General features: G+C 36.2%; 1 long non-coding RNA gene across 1 annotated transcript; it reads left to right on the forward strand.

Annotated features, from left to right (window-relative positions):
• Nucleotides 1–2381: 2381 nt before the first annotated feature.
• Nucleotides 2382–11026, forward strand: LOC134939229 (uncharacterized). The gene is made up of 3 exons (XR_010181389.1): nucleotides 2382–2589; nucleotides 6599–6810; nucleotides 10820–11026. It is a non-coding gene; the product is annotated as an uncharacterized LOC134939229 (long non-coding RNA).
• The last annotated feature ends 265 nt before the right edge of the window (nucleotides 11027–11291 follow it).

Genomic DNA, 11291 nt, shown 5'->3' on the forward strand with positions numbered 1-11291 from the left:
GTCAAATATCCAGCGTGCTCCTATCATCCTAACAGTTTGCTTTTCAGAATGTAATGAGTCTCTAAAACTATGTAACATTGTGCTGTATTGTGCTTTCCTAACATTTTGAATCAAATATCCAGGTTGCTCTTACTTTATATCCCAACTGTTTGCTTTTCAGAATGTAATGGGTCTCTAAAACTATGTAACATTATACTTTCCTAACCTTTTGAGTCAAATATCCAGGTTGCTCTTACTTAATATCCTAACAGTTTGCTTTTCAGAATGTATTGCATCTTTAAAACAATGTTGTGTAGTGCCTTATGGTGTGACATTGTACTGTATGGTTTTTTCCTAACATTTTGAATCAAATATCCAGGTTGCTCTTACTTTATATCCCAACTGTTTGCTTTTCAGAATGTAATGGGTCTCTAAAACTATGTAACATTGTGCTGTATGGTGCTTGCTTAACATTTTGAGTCAAATATCCAGCTTGCTCTTAATATCCTAACAGTTTGCTTTTCAGAATGTATTGCATCTTTAAAACTATGTTGCATTGTGCCTTTTGATGTAACATTGTGCTGTATGGGTTTTTCCTAACATTTTGAGTCAAATATCCAGCTTGCTCTTAATATCCTAACAGTTTGCTTTTCAGAATGTATTGCATCTTTAAAACTATGTTGTGTGGTGCCTTATGGTGTGACATTGTACTGTATGTTATTTTCCTAACATTTTGAATCAAATATCCAGGTTGCTCTTACTTTATATCCCAACTGTTTGCTTTTCAGAATGTAATGGGTCTCTAAAACTATGTAACATTGTGCTGTATGGTGCTTGCTTAACATTTTGAGTCAAATATCCAGCTTCCTCTTAATATCCTAACAGTTTGCTTTTCAGAATGTATTGCATCTTTAAAACTATGTTGCATTGTGCCTTTTGATGTAACATTGTGCTGTATGGGTTTTTCCTAACATTTTGAGTCAAATATCCAGCTTGCTCTTAATATCCTAACAGTTTGCTTTTCAGAATGTATTGCATCTTTAAAACTATGTTGTGTGGTGCCTTATGGTGTGACATTGTACTGTATGTTATTTTCCTAACATTTTGAATCAAATATCCAGGTTGCTCTTACTTTATATCCCAACTGTTTGCTTTTCAGAATGTAATGGGTCTCTAAAACTATGTAACATTGTGCTGTATGGTGCTTGCTTAACATTTTGAGTCAAATATCCAGCTTGCTCTTAATATCCTAACAGTTTGCTTTTCAGAATGTATTGCATCTTTAAAACTATGTTGCATTGTGCCTTTTGATGTAACATTGTGCTGTATGGGTTTTTCCTAACATTTTGAGTCAAATATCCAGCGTGCTCCTATCATCCTAACAGTTTGCTTTTCAGAATGTAATGAGTCTCTAAAACTATGTAACATTGTGCTATATGGTGCTTTCATAACTTTGAGTCAAATATCCAGGGTGCTCTTAATATCCTAACCGTTTATATAATGCGTCTTAAAAACTGGCGGAGTGCCGTATGGTATGACATTGTGCTGTATGGTACTTTCCTAACATTTGAAGTCAATTATCCAGCTTGCTCTTAATATCCTAACAGTTTATATTTCAAAATGTATTGTGTTTCTAAAACTGTGGTATTGTTGAATGGTTTTTTCCTAACATTTTGAATCAAATATCCAGCTTGCTCCTAACATCCTAACTGCTTTTCATAATGTAATGTGTTTCTAAAACTATGTGGTGTTGTGCCGTATGATCCTTTCCTAACATTGAGTCAAATATCCAGGTTGCTCTTAATATCCTAACCGTTTGCTTTTCAGAATGTATTGCGTCTTAAAACTATGTTGTGTTGTGCCTTTTGGTGTGACATTGTGCTGCATGGGTTTTTTCCCCCCCAACATTGAGTCAAATATCCAACTTGCTCTTAATATCCTAACCATTTCAATTTCAGAATGTATTGTGTCTCTAAAACTGTGGTATTGTGTTGTATGGTGTGACAGTGTGCTGTATGGTGCTTTCGTAACATTTTGAGTCTAATATTCAGCTTGCTCTTAATATCCTAACTGTTCTATTTCCGAATGTAATGCGTTTCTAAAACTATGTGGTGTTGTGCCGTATGTCGTGGCATTGTTCTGTATGGTGTCTACCTAAAGTTTTCTCTCTCCCATATGCAACTTGCTTTTTCCTAATATCCTAATACAAAGTTCCTCAAACTTGCTTTTCAAGGCACCTTAATGGTCCAAGTTTTAAGTATATCCAGTTCTATAAGGTGCCTTCCATTATGGCATCATGTGATTTGTTGACTTCCTGTAGGGTGTTTTGCATTTGAAATGGTCCGTTTTATATTGTTTACAGACTTTACTTACTAGTATTGTTTCCACTTCTCACTAGGGCAGCTACTCTTTTGAATGTTGAGGTTTTTGGGTATCTGAAAGAAAATGGTGTGCTTCATCCATTAGCAAATTTGCAAGAGGAAGCAAATGTCTTCAAACACGAAGGACAGCTCTGTGGGTGACATTAAAAGCGAGCATCAGGATCCAGTGCTGCAAACTATTGTGTTTCCGAAGCTGCCGGACTAGATGTTTGTTGGCTTCAGTGCACAGGTAAATATCTTTTGTATTCGTTTTACATAACTATCTTCCTTTCATATCGTAATAGTTTGTATTGCTGGGTATAACATGTTCTGATGGCTGTATTGTGCCTTGCTGAAGTTGTCAGCCCATTTCCAGCTTGCTTTCATTTCAAATCCTAATAGTTTGCATTTCATAATATAATGCGTCTCTAAAACTATGCAGTGCTGTATGGTGCCTTTGTACCATTTTCAGTCCCATATCCAGCTTGCTTTTTCTTAATATCCTAATAGTTTGAATATCTGGTTTAAACCAGTATTCAGCATCCATACAACCGTTAGACTTAATTGTCACTTGCGCCGTTAGGGTACGCTTGCCGGCACAGTTAGTATAGCATCATGCTGTGCCGTATTGTGCCGTGCGGCATGGCATTGTGCTATATGGTGCCTTCCTAACGTCCGTCCCATATCCAGCTTGCTTTTTCTTAATATCCTAATTGTTTGAATATCTGGGTTAAACCAGTATTCAGCATCCCTACAACCGTTAGACTTAATTGTCACTTGCGCCGGTAGGGTACGCTTGCCGGCACAGTTAGTATAGCATCATGTTGTGCCGTATGGTACCGTGCGGCATGACATTGTGCTATATGGTGCCTTCCTGACATTGTCAGCCCCATTTGCAGCTGGCTTTCCTTTAAAATCCTAATCGTTTCCATTTCAGATTGTAATGCGTCTCTAACTATGTGGCGTTGTGCCGTATGGTGCTTTCCAAACATTTTGAGTCGAATATCCAGCTTGCTCTTAATATCCTAACCGTTTCTATTTCAGAATGTAATGTGTTTCAAAAACTATGTTGTGTATTATGGTGTAACATTGTGCTGTATGGTTTTTTTCCCTAACATTTTAAGTCAAATATCCAGGTTTTTCTTACTTAATATCCTAACCGTTTCAATTTCAGAATGTGTTGTGTTTCTAAAACTATGTGGTATTGTGTTGTATGGTGTGACATTATGCTGTATGGTTTTTTCCCTAACATTTTGAGTCAACTATCCAGCTTGCTCCTAGCATCCCAACTGTTTGCTTTTCAGAATGTAATGGGTCTCTAAAACTATGTAACATTGTGCTGTATTGTGCTTTCCTAACCCTTTGAGTCAAATATCCAAGTTGCTCTTACTTTATATCCCAACTGTTTGCTTTTCAGAATGTAATGGGTCTCTAAAACTATGTAACATTGTGCTGTATTGTGCTTTCCTAACCCTTTGAGTCAAATATCCAAGTTGCTCTTACTTTATATCCCAACTGTTTGCTTTTCAGAATGTAATGGGTCTCTAAAACTATGTAACATTGTGCTGTATTGTGCTTTCCTAACCCTTTGAGTCAAATATCCAGGTTGCTCTTAATATCCTAACAGTTTGCTTTTCAGAATGTATTGCATCTTTAAAACTATGTTGTGTAGTGCCTTATGGTGTGACATTGTACTGTATGGTTTTTTCCTAACATTTTGAATCAAATATCCAGGTTGCTCTTACTTTATATCCCAACTGTTTGCTTTTCAGAATGTAATGGGTCTCTAAAACTATGTAACATTATGCTGTATTGTGCTTTCCTAACCTTTTGAGTCAAATATCCAAGTTGCTCTTACTTAATATCCTAACAGTTTGCTTTTCAGAATGTAATGGGTCTCTAAAACTATGTAACATTGTGCTGTATTGTGCTTTCCTAACATTTTCAATCAAATATCCAGGTTGCTCTTACTTTATATCCCAACTGTTTGCTTTTCAGAATGTAATGGGTCTCTAAAACTATGTAACATTGTGCTGTATTGTGCTTTCCTAACCCTTTGAGTCAAATATCCAAGTTGCTCTTACTTTATATCCCAACTGTTTGCTTTTCAGAATGTAATGGGTCTCTAAAACTATGTAACATTATACTTTCCTAACCTTTTGAGTCAAATATCCAGGTTGCTCTTACTTAATATCCTAACAGTTTGCTTTTCAGAATGTATTGCATCTTTAAAACAATGTTGTGTAGTGCCTTATGGTGTGACATTGTACTGTATGGTTTTTTCCTAACATTTTGATTAAAATATCCAGGTTGCTCTTACTTTATATCCCAACTGTTTGCTTTTCAGAATGTAATGGGTCTATAAAACTATGTAACATTGTGCTGTATGGTGCTTTCCTAACATTTTGAGTCAAATATCCAGGTTGCTCTTAATATCCTAACAGTTTGCTTTTCAGAATGTAATGGGTCTCTAAAACTATGTAACATTGTGCTGTATTGTGCTTTCCTAACATTTTCAATCAAATATCCAGGTTGCTCTTACTTTATATCCCAACTGTTTGCTTTTCAGAATGTAATGGGTCTCTAAAACTATGTAACATTGTGCTGTATTGTGCTTTCCTAACCCTTTGAGTCAAATATCCAAGTTGCTCTTACTTTATATCCCAACTGTTTGCTTTTCAGAATGTAATGGGTCTCTAAAACTATGTAACATTATACTTTCCTAACCTTTTGAGTCAAATATCCAGGTTGCTCTTACTTAATATCCCAACTGTTTGCTTTTCAGAATGTAATGGGTCTCTAAAACTATGTAACATTGTGCTGTATTGTGCTTTCCTAACATTTTGAGTCAAATATCCAGGTTGCTCTTAATATCCTAACAGTTTGCTTTTCAGAATGTATTGCATCTTTAAAACTATGTTGTGTGGTGCCTTATGGTGTGACATTGTACTGTGTTATTTTCCTAACATTTTGAATCAAATATCCAGGTTGCTCTTACTTTATATCCCAACTGTTTGCTTTTCAGAATGTAATTGGTCTCTAAAACTATGTAACATTGTGCTGTATGGTGCTTGCTTAACATTTTGAGTTAAATATCCAGCTTGCTCTTAATATCCTAACAGTTTGCTTTTCAGAATGTATTGCATCTTTAAAACTATGTTGCATTGTGCCTTTTGATGTAACATTGTGCTGTATGGGTTTTTCCTAACATTTTGAGTCAAATATCCAGCGTGCTCCTATCATCCTAACAGTTTGCTTTTCAGAATGTAATGAGTCTCTAAAACTATGTAACATTGTGCTATATGGTGCTTTCATAACTTTGAGTCAAATATCCAGGGTGCTCTTAATATCCTAACCGTTTATATAATGCGTCTTAAAAACTGGCGGAGTGCCGTATGGTATGACATTGTGCTGTATGGTACTTTCCTAACATTTGAAGTCAATTATCCAGCTTGCTCTTAATATCCTAACAGTTTATATTTCAAAATGTATTGTGTTTCTAAAACTGTGGTATTGTTGTATGGTTTTTTCCTAACATTTTGAGTCAAATATCCAGCTTGCTCCTAACATCCTAACTGCTTTTCATAATGTAATGTGTTTCTAAAACTATGTGGTGTTGTGCCGTATGATGCTTTCCTAACATTGAGTCAAATATCCAGGTTGCTCTTAATATCCTAACCGTTTGCTTTTCAGAATGTATTGCGTCTTAAAACTATGTTGTGCCTTTTGGTGTGACATTGTGCTGCATGGGTTTTTTCCCCCCCAACATTGAGTCAAATATCCAACTTGCTCTTAATATCCTAACCATTTCAATTTCAGAATGTATTGTGTCTCTAAAACTGTGGTATTGTGTTGTATGGTGTGACAGTGTGCTGTATGGTGCTTTCGTAACATTTTGAGTCTAATATTCAGCTTGCTCTTAATATCCTAACTGTTCTATTTCCGAATGTAATGCGTTTCTAAAACTATGTGGTGTTGTGCCGTATGTCGTGGCATTGTTCTGTATGGTGTCTACCTAAAGTTTTCTCTCTCCCATATGCAGCTTGCTTTTTCCTAATATCCTAATACAAAGTTCCTCAAACTTGCTTTTCAAGGCACCTTAATGGTCCAAGTTTTAAGTATATCCAGTTCTATAAGGTGCCTTCCATTATGGCATCATGTGATTTGTTGACTTCCTGTAGGGTGTTTTGCATTTGAAATGGTCCGTTTTATATTGTTTACAGACTTTACTTACTAGTATTGTTTCCACTTCTCACTAGGGCAGCTACTCTTTTGAATGTTGAGGTTTTTGGGTACCTGAAAGAAAATGGTGTGCTTCATCCATTAGCAAATTTGCAAGAGGAAGCAAATGTCTTCAAACACGAAGGACAGCTCTGTGGGTGACATTAAAAGCGAGCATCAGGATCCAGTGCTGCAAACTATTGTGTTTCCGAAGCTGCCGGACTAGATGTTTGTTGGCTTCAGTGCACAGGTAAATATCTTTAGTATTCGTTTTACATAACTATCTTCCTTTCATATCGTAATAGTTTGTATTGCTGGGTATAACATGTTCTGATGGCTGTATTGTGCCTTGCTGAAGTTGTCAGCCCATTTCCAGCTTGCTTTCATTTCAAATCCTAATAGTTTGCATTTCATAATATAATGCGTCTCTTAAACTATGCAGTGCTGTATGGTGCCTTTGTACCATTTTCAGTCCCATATCCAGCTTGCTTTTTCTTAATATCCTAATAGTTTGAATATCTGGTTTAAACCAGTATTCAGCATCCATACAACCGTTAGACTTAATTGTCACTTGCGCCGTTAGGGTACGCTTGCCGGCACAGTTAGTATAGCATCATGCTGTGCCGTATTGTGCCGTGCGGCATGGCATTGTGCTATATGGTGCCTTCCTAACGTCCGTCCCATATCCAGCTTGCTTTTTCTTAATATCCTAATTGTTTGAATATCTGGTTTAAACCAGTATTCAGCATCCATACAACCGTTAGACTTAATTGTCACTTGCGCCGGTAGGGTACGCTTGCCGGCACAGTTAGTATAGCATCATGTTGTGCCGTATGGTACCGTGCGGCATGACATTGTGCTATATGGTGCCTTCCTGACATTGTCAGCCCCATTTGCAGCTGGCTTTCCTTTAAAATCCTAATCGTTTCCATTTCAGATTGTAATGCGTCTCTAACTATGTGGCGTTGTGCCGTATGGTGCTTTCCAAACATTTTGAGTCGAATATCCAGCTTGCTCTTAATATCCTAACCGTTTCTATTTCAGAATGTAATGTGTTTCAAAAACTATGTTGTGTATTATGGTGTAACATTGTGCTGTATGGTTTTTTTCCCTAACATTTTAAGTCAAATATCCAGGTTTTTCTTACTTAATATCCTAACCGTTTCAATTTCAGAATGTGTTGTGTTTCTAAAACTATGTGGTATTGTGTTGTATGGTGTGACATTATGCTGTATGGTTTTTTCCCTAACATTTTGAGTCAACTATCCAGCTTGCTCCTAGCATCCCAACTGTTTGCTTTTCAGAATGTAATGGGTCTCTAAAACTATGTAACATTGTGCTGTATTGTGCTTTCCTAACCCTTTGAGTCAAATATCCAAGTTGCTCTTACTTTATATCCCAACTGTTTGCTTTTCAGAATGTAATGGGTCTCTAAAACTATGTAACATTGTGCTGTATTGTGCTTTCCTAACCCTTTGAGTCAAATATCCAAGTTGCTCTTACTTTATATCCCAACTGTTTGCTTTTCAGAATGTAATGGGTCTCTAAAACTATGTAACATTGTGCTGTATTGTGCTTTCCTAACCCTTTGAGTCAAATATCCAGGTTGCTCTTAATATCCTAACAGTTTGCTTTTCAGAATGTATTGCATCTTTAAAACTATGTTGTGTAGTGCCTTATGGTGTGACATTGTACTGTATGGTTTTTTCCTAACATTTTGAATCAAATATCCAGGTTGCTCTTACTTTATATCCCAACTGTTTGCTTTTCAGAATGTAATGGGTCTCTAAAACTATGTAACATTATGCTGTATTGTGCTTTCCTAACCTTTTGAGTCAAATATCCAAGTTGCTCTTACTTAATATCCTAACAGTTTGCTTTTCAGAATGTAATGGGTCTCTAAAACTATGTAACATTGTGCTGTATTGTGCTTTCCTAACATTTTCAATCAAATATCCAGGTTGCTCTTACTTTATATCCCAACTGTTTGCTTTTCAGAATGTAATGGGTCTCTAAAACTATGTAACATTGTGCTGTATTGTGCTTTCCTAACCCTTTGAGTCAAATATCCAAGTTGCTCTTACTTTATATCCCAACTGTTTGCTTTTCAGAATGTAATGGGTCTCTAAAACTATGTAACATTATACTTTCCTAACCTTTTGAGTCAAATATCCAGGTTGCTCTTACTTAATATCCTAACAGTTTGCTTTTCAGAATGTATTGCATCTTTAAAACAATGTTGTGTAGTGCCTTATGGTGTGACATTGTACTGTATGGTTTTTTCCTAACATTTTGATTAAAATATCCAGGTTGCTCTTACTTTATATCCCAACTGTTTGCTTTTCAGAATGTAATGGGTCTATAAAACTATGTAACATTGTGCTGTATGGTGCTTTCCTAACATTTTGAGTCAAATATCCAGGTTGCTCTTAATATCCTAACAGTTTGCTTTTCAGAATGTAATGGGTCTCTAAAACTATGTAACATTGTGCTGTATTGTGCTTTCCTAACATTTTCAATCAAATATCCAGGTTGCTCTTACTTTATATCCCAACTGTTTGCTTTTCAGAATGTAATGGGTCTCTAAAACTATGTAACATTGTGCTGTATTGTGCTTTCCTAACCCTTTGAGTCAAATATCCAAGTTGCTCTTACTTTATATCCCAACTGTTTGCTTTTCAGAATGTAATGGGTCTCTAAAACTATGTAACATTATACTTTCCTAACCTTTTGAGTCAAATATCCAGGTTGCTCTTACTTAATATCCCAACTGTTTGCTTTTCAGAATGTAATGGGTCTCTAAAACTATGTAACATTGTGCTGTATTGTGCTTTCCTAACATTTTGAGTCAAATATCCAGGTTGCTCTTAATATCCTAACAGTTTGCTTTTCAGAATGTATTGCATCTTTAAAACTATGTTGTGTGGTGCCTTATGGTGTGACATTGTACTGTGTTATTTTCCTAACATTTTGAATCAAATATCCAGGTTGCTCTTACTTTATATCCCAACTGTTTGCTTTTCAGAATGTAATTGGTCTCTAAAACTATGTAACATTGTGCTGTATGGTGCTTGCTTAACATTTTGAGTTAAATATCCAGCTTGCTCTTAATATCCTAACAGTTTGCTTTTCAGAATGTATTGCATCTTTAAAACTATGTTGCATTGTGCCTTTTGATGTAACATTGTGCTGTATGGGTTTTTCCTAACATTTTGAGTCAAATATCCAGCGTGCTCCTATCATCCTAACAGTTTGCTTTTCAGAATGTAATGAGTCTCTAAAACTATGTAACATTGTGCTATATGGTGCTTTCATAACTTTGAGTCAAATATCCAGGGTGCTCTTAATATCCTAACCGTTTATATAATGCGTCTTAAAAACTGGCGGAGTGCCGTATGGTATGACATTGTGCTGTATGGTACTTTCCTAACATTTGAAGTCAATTATCCAGCTTGCTCTTAATATCCTAACAGTTTATATTTCAAAATGTATTGTGTTTCTAAAACTGTGGTATTGTTGTATGGTTTTTTCCTAACATTTTGAGTCAAATATCCAGCTTGCTCCTAACATCCTAACTGCTTTTCATAATGTAATGTGTTTCTAAAACTATGTGGTGTTGTGCCGTATGATGCTTTCCTAACATTGAGTCAAATATCCAGGTTGCTCTTAATATCCTAACCGTTTGCTTTTCAGAATGTATTGCGTCTTAAAACTATGTTGTGCCTTTTGGTGTGACATTGTGCTGCATGGGTTTTTTCCCCCCCAACATTGAGTCAAATATCCAACTTGCTCTTAATATCCTAACCATTTCAATTTCAGAATGTATTGTGTCTCTAAAACTGTGGTATTGTGTTGTATGGTGTGACAGTGTGCTGTATGGTGCTTTCGTAACATTTTGAGTCTAATATTCAGCTTGCTCTTAATATCCTAACTGTTCTATTTCCGAATGTAATGCGTTTCTAAAACTATGTGGTGTTGTGCCGTATGTCGTGGCATTGTTCTGTATGGTGTCTACCTAAAGTTTTCTCTCTCCCATATGCAGCTTGCTTTTTCCTAATATCCTAATACAAAGTTCCTCAAACTTGCTTTTCAAGGCACCTTAATGGTCCAAGTTTTAAGTATATCCAGTTCTATAAGGTGCCTTCCATTATGGCATCATGTGATTTGTTGACTTCCTGTAGGGTGTTTTGCATTTGAAATGGTCCGTTTTATATTGTTTACAGACTTTACTTACTAGTATTGTTTCCACTTCTCACTAGGGCAGCTACTCTTTTGAATGTTGAGGTTTTTGGGTACCTGAAAGAAAATGGTGTGCTTCATCCATTAGCAAATTTGCAAGAGGAAGCAAATGTCTTCAAACACGAAGGACAGCTCTGTGGGTGACATTAAAAGCGAGCATCAGGATCCAGTGCTGCAAACTATTGTGTTTCCGAAGCTGCCGGACTAGATGTTTGTTGGCTTCAGTGCACAGGTAAATATCTTTAGTATTCGTTTTACATAACTATCTTCCTTTCATATCGTAATAGTTTGTATTGCTGGGTATAACATGTTCTGATGGCTGTATTGTGCCTTGCTGAAGTTGTCAGCCCATTTCCAGCTTGCTTTCATTTCAAATCCTAATAGTTTGCATTTCATAATATAATGCGTCTCTAAAACTATGCAGTGCTGTATGGTGCCTTTGTACCATTTTCAGTCCCATATCCAGCTTGCTTTTTCTTAATATCCTAATAG

Source organism: Pseudophryne corroboree, chromosome 1 (assembly GCF_028390025.1).
Source record: "Pseudophryne corroboree isolate aPseCor3 chromosome 1, aPseCor3.hap2, whole genome shotgun sequence".
Classification (NCBI taxonomy): Eukaryota; Metazoa; Chordata; class Amphibia; order Anura; family Myobatrachidae; genus Pseudophryne; species Pseudophryne corroboree.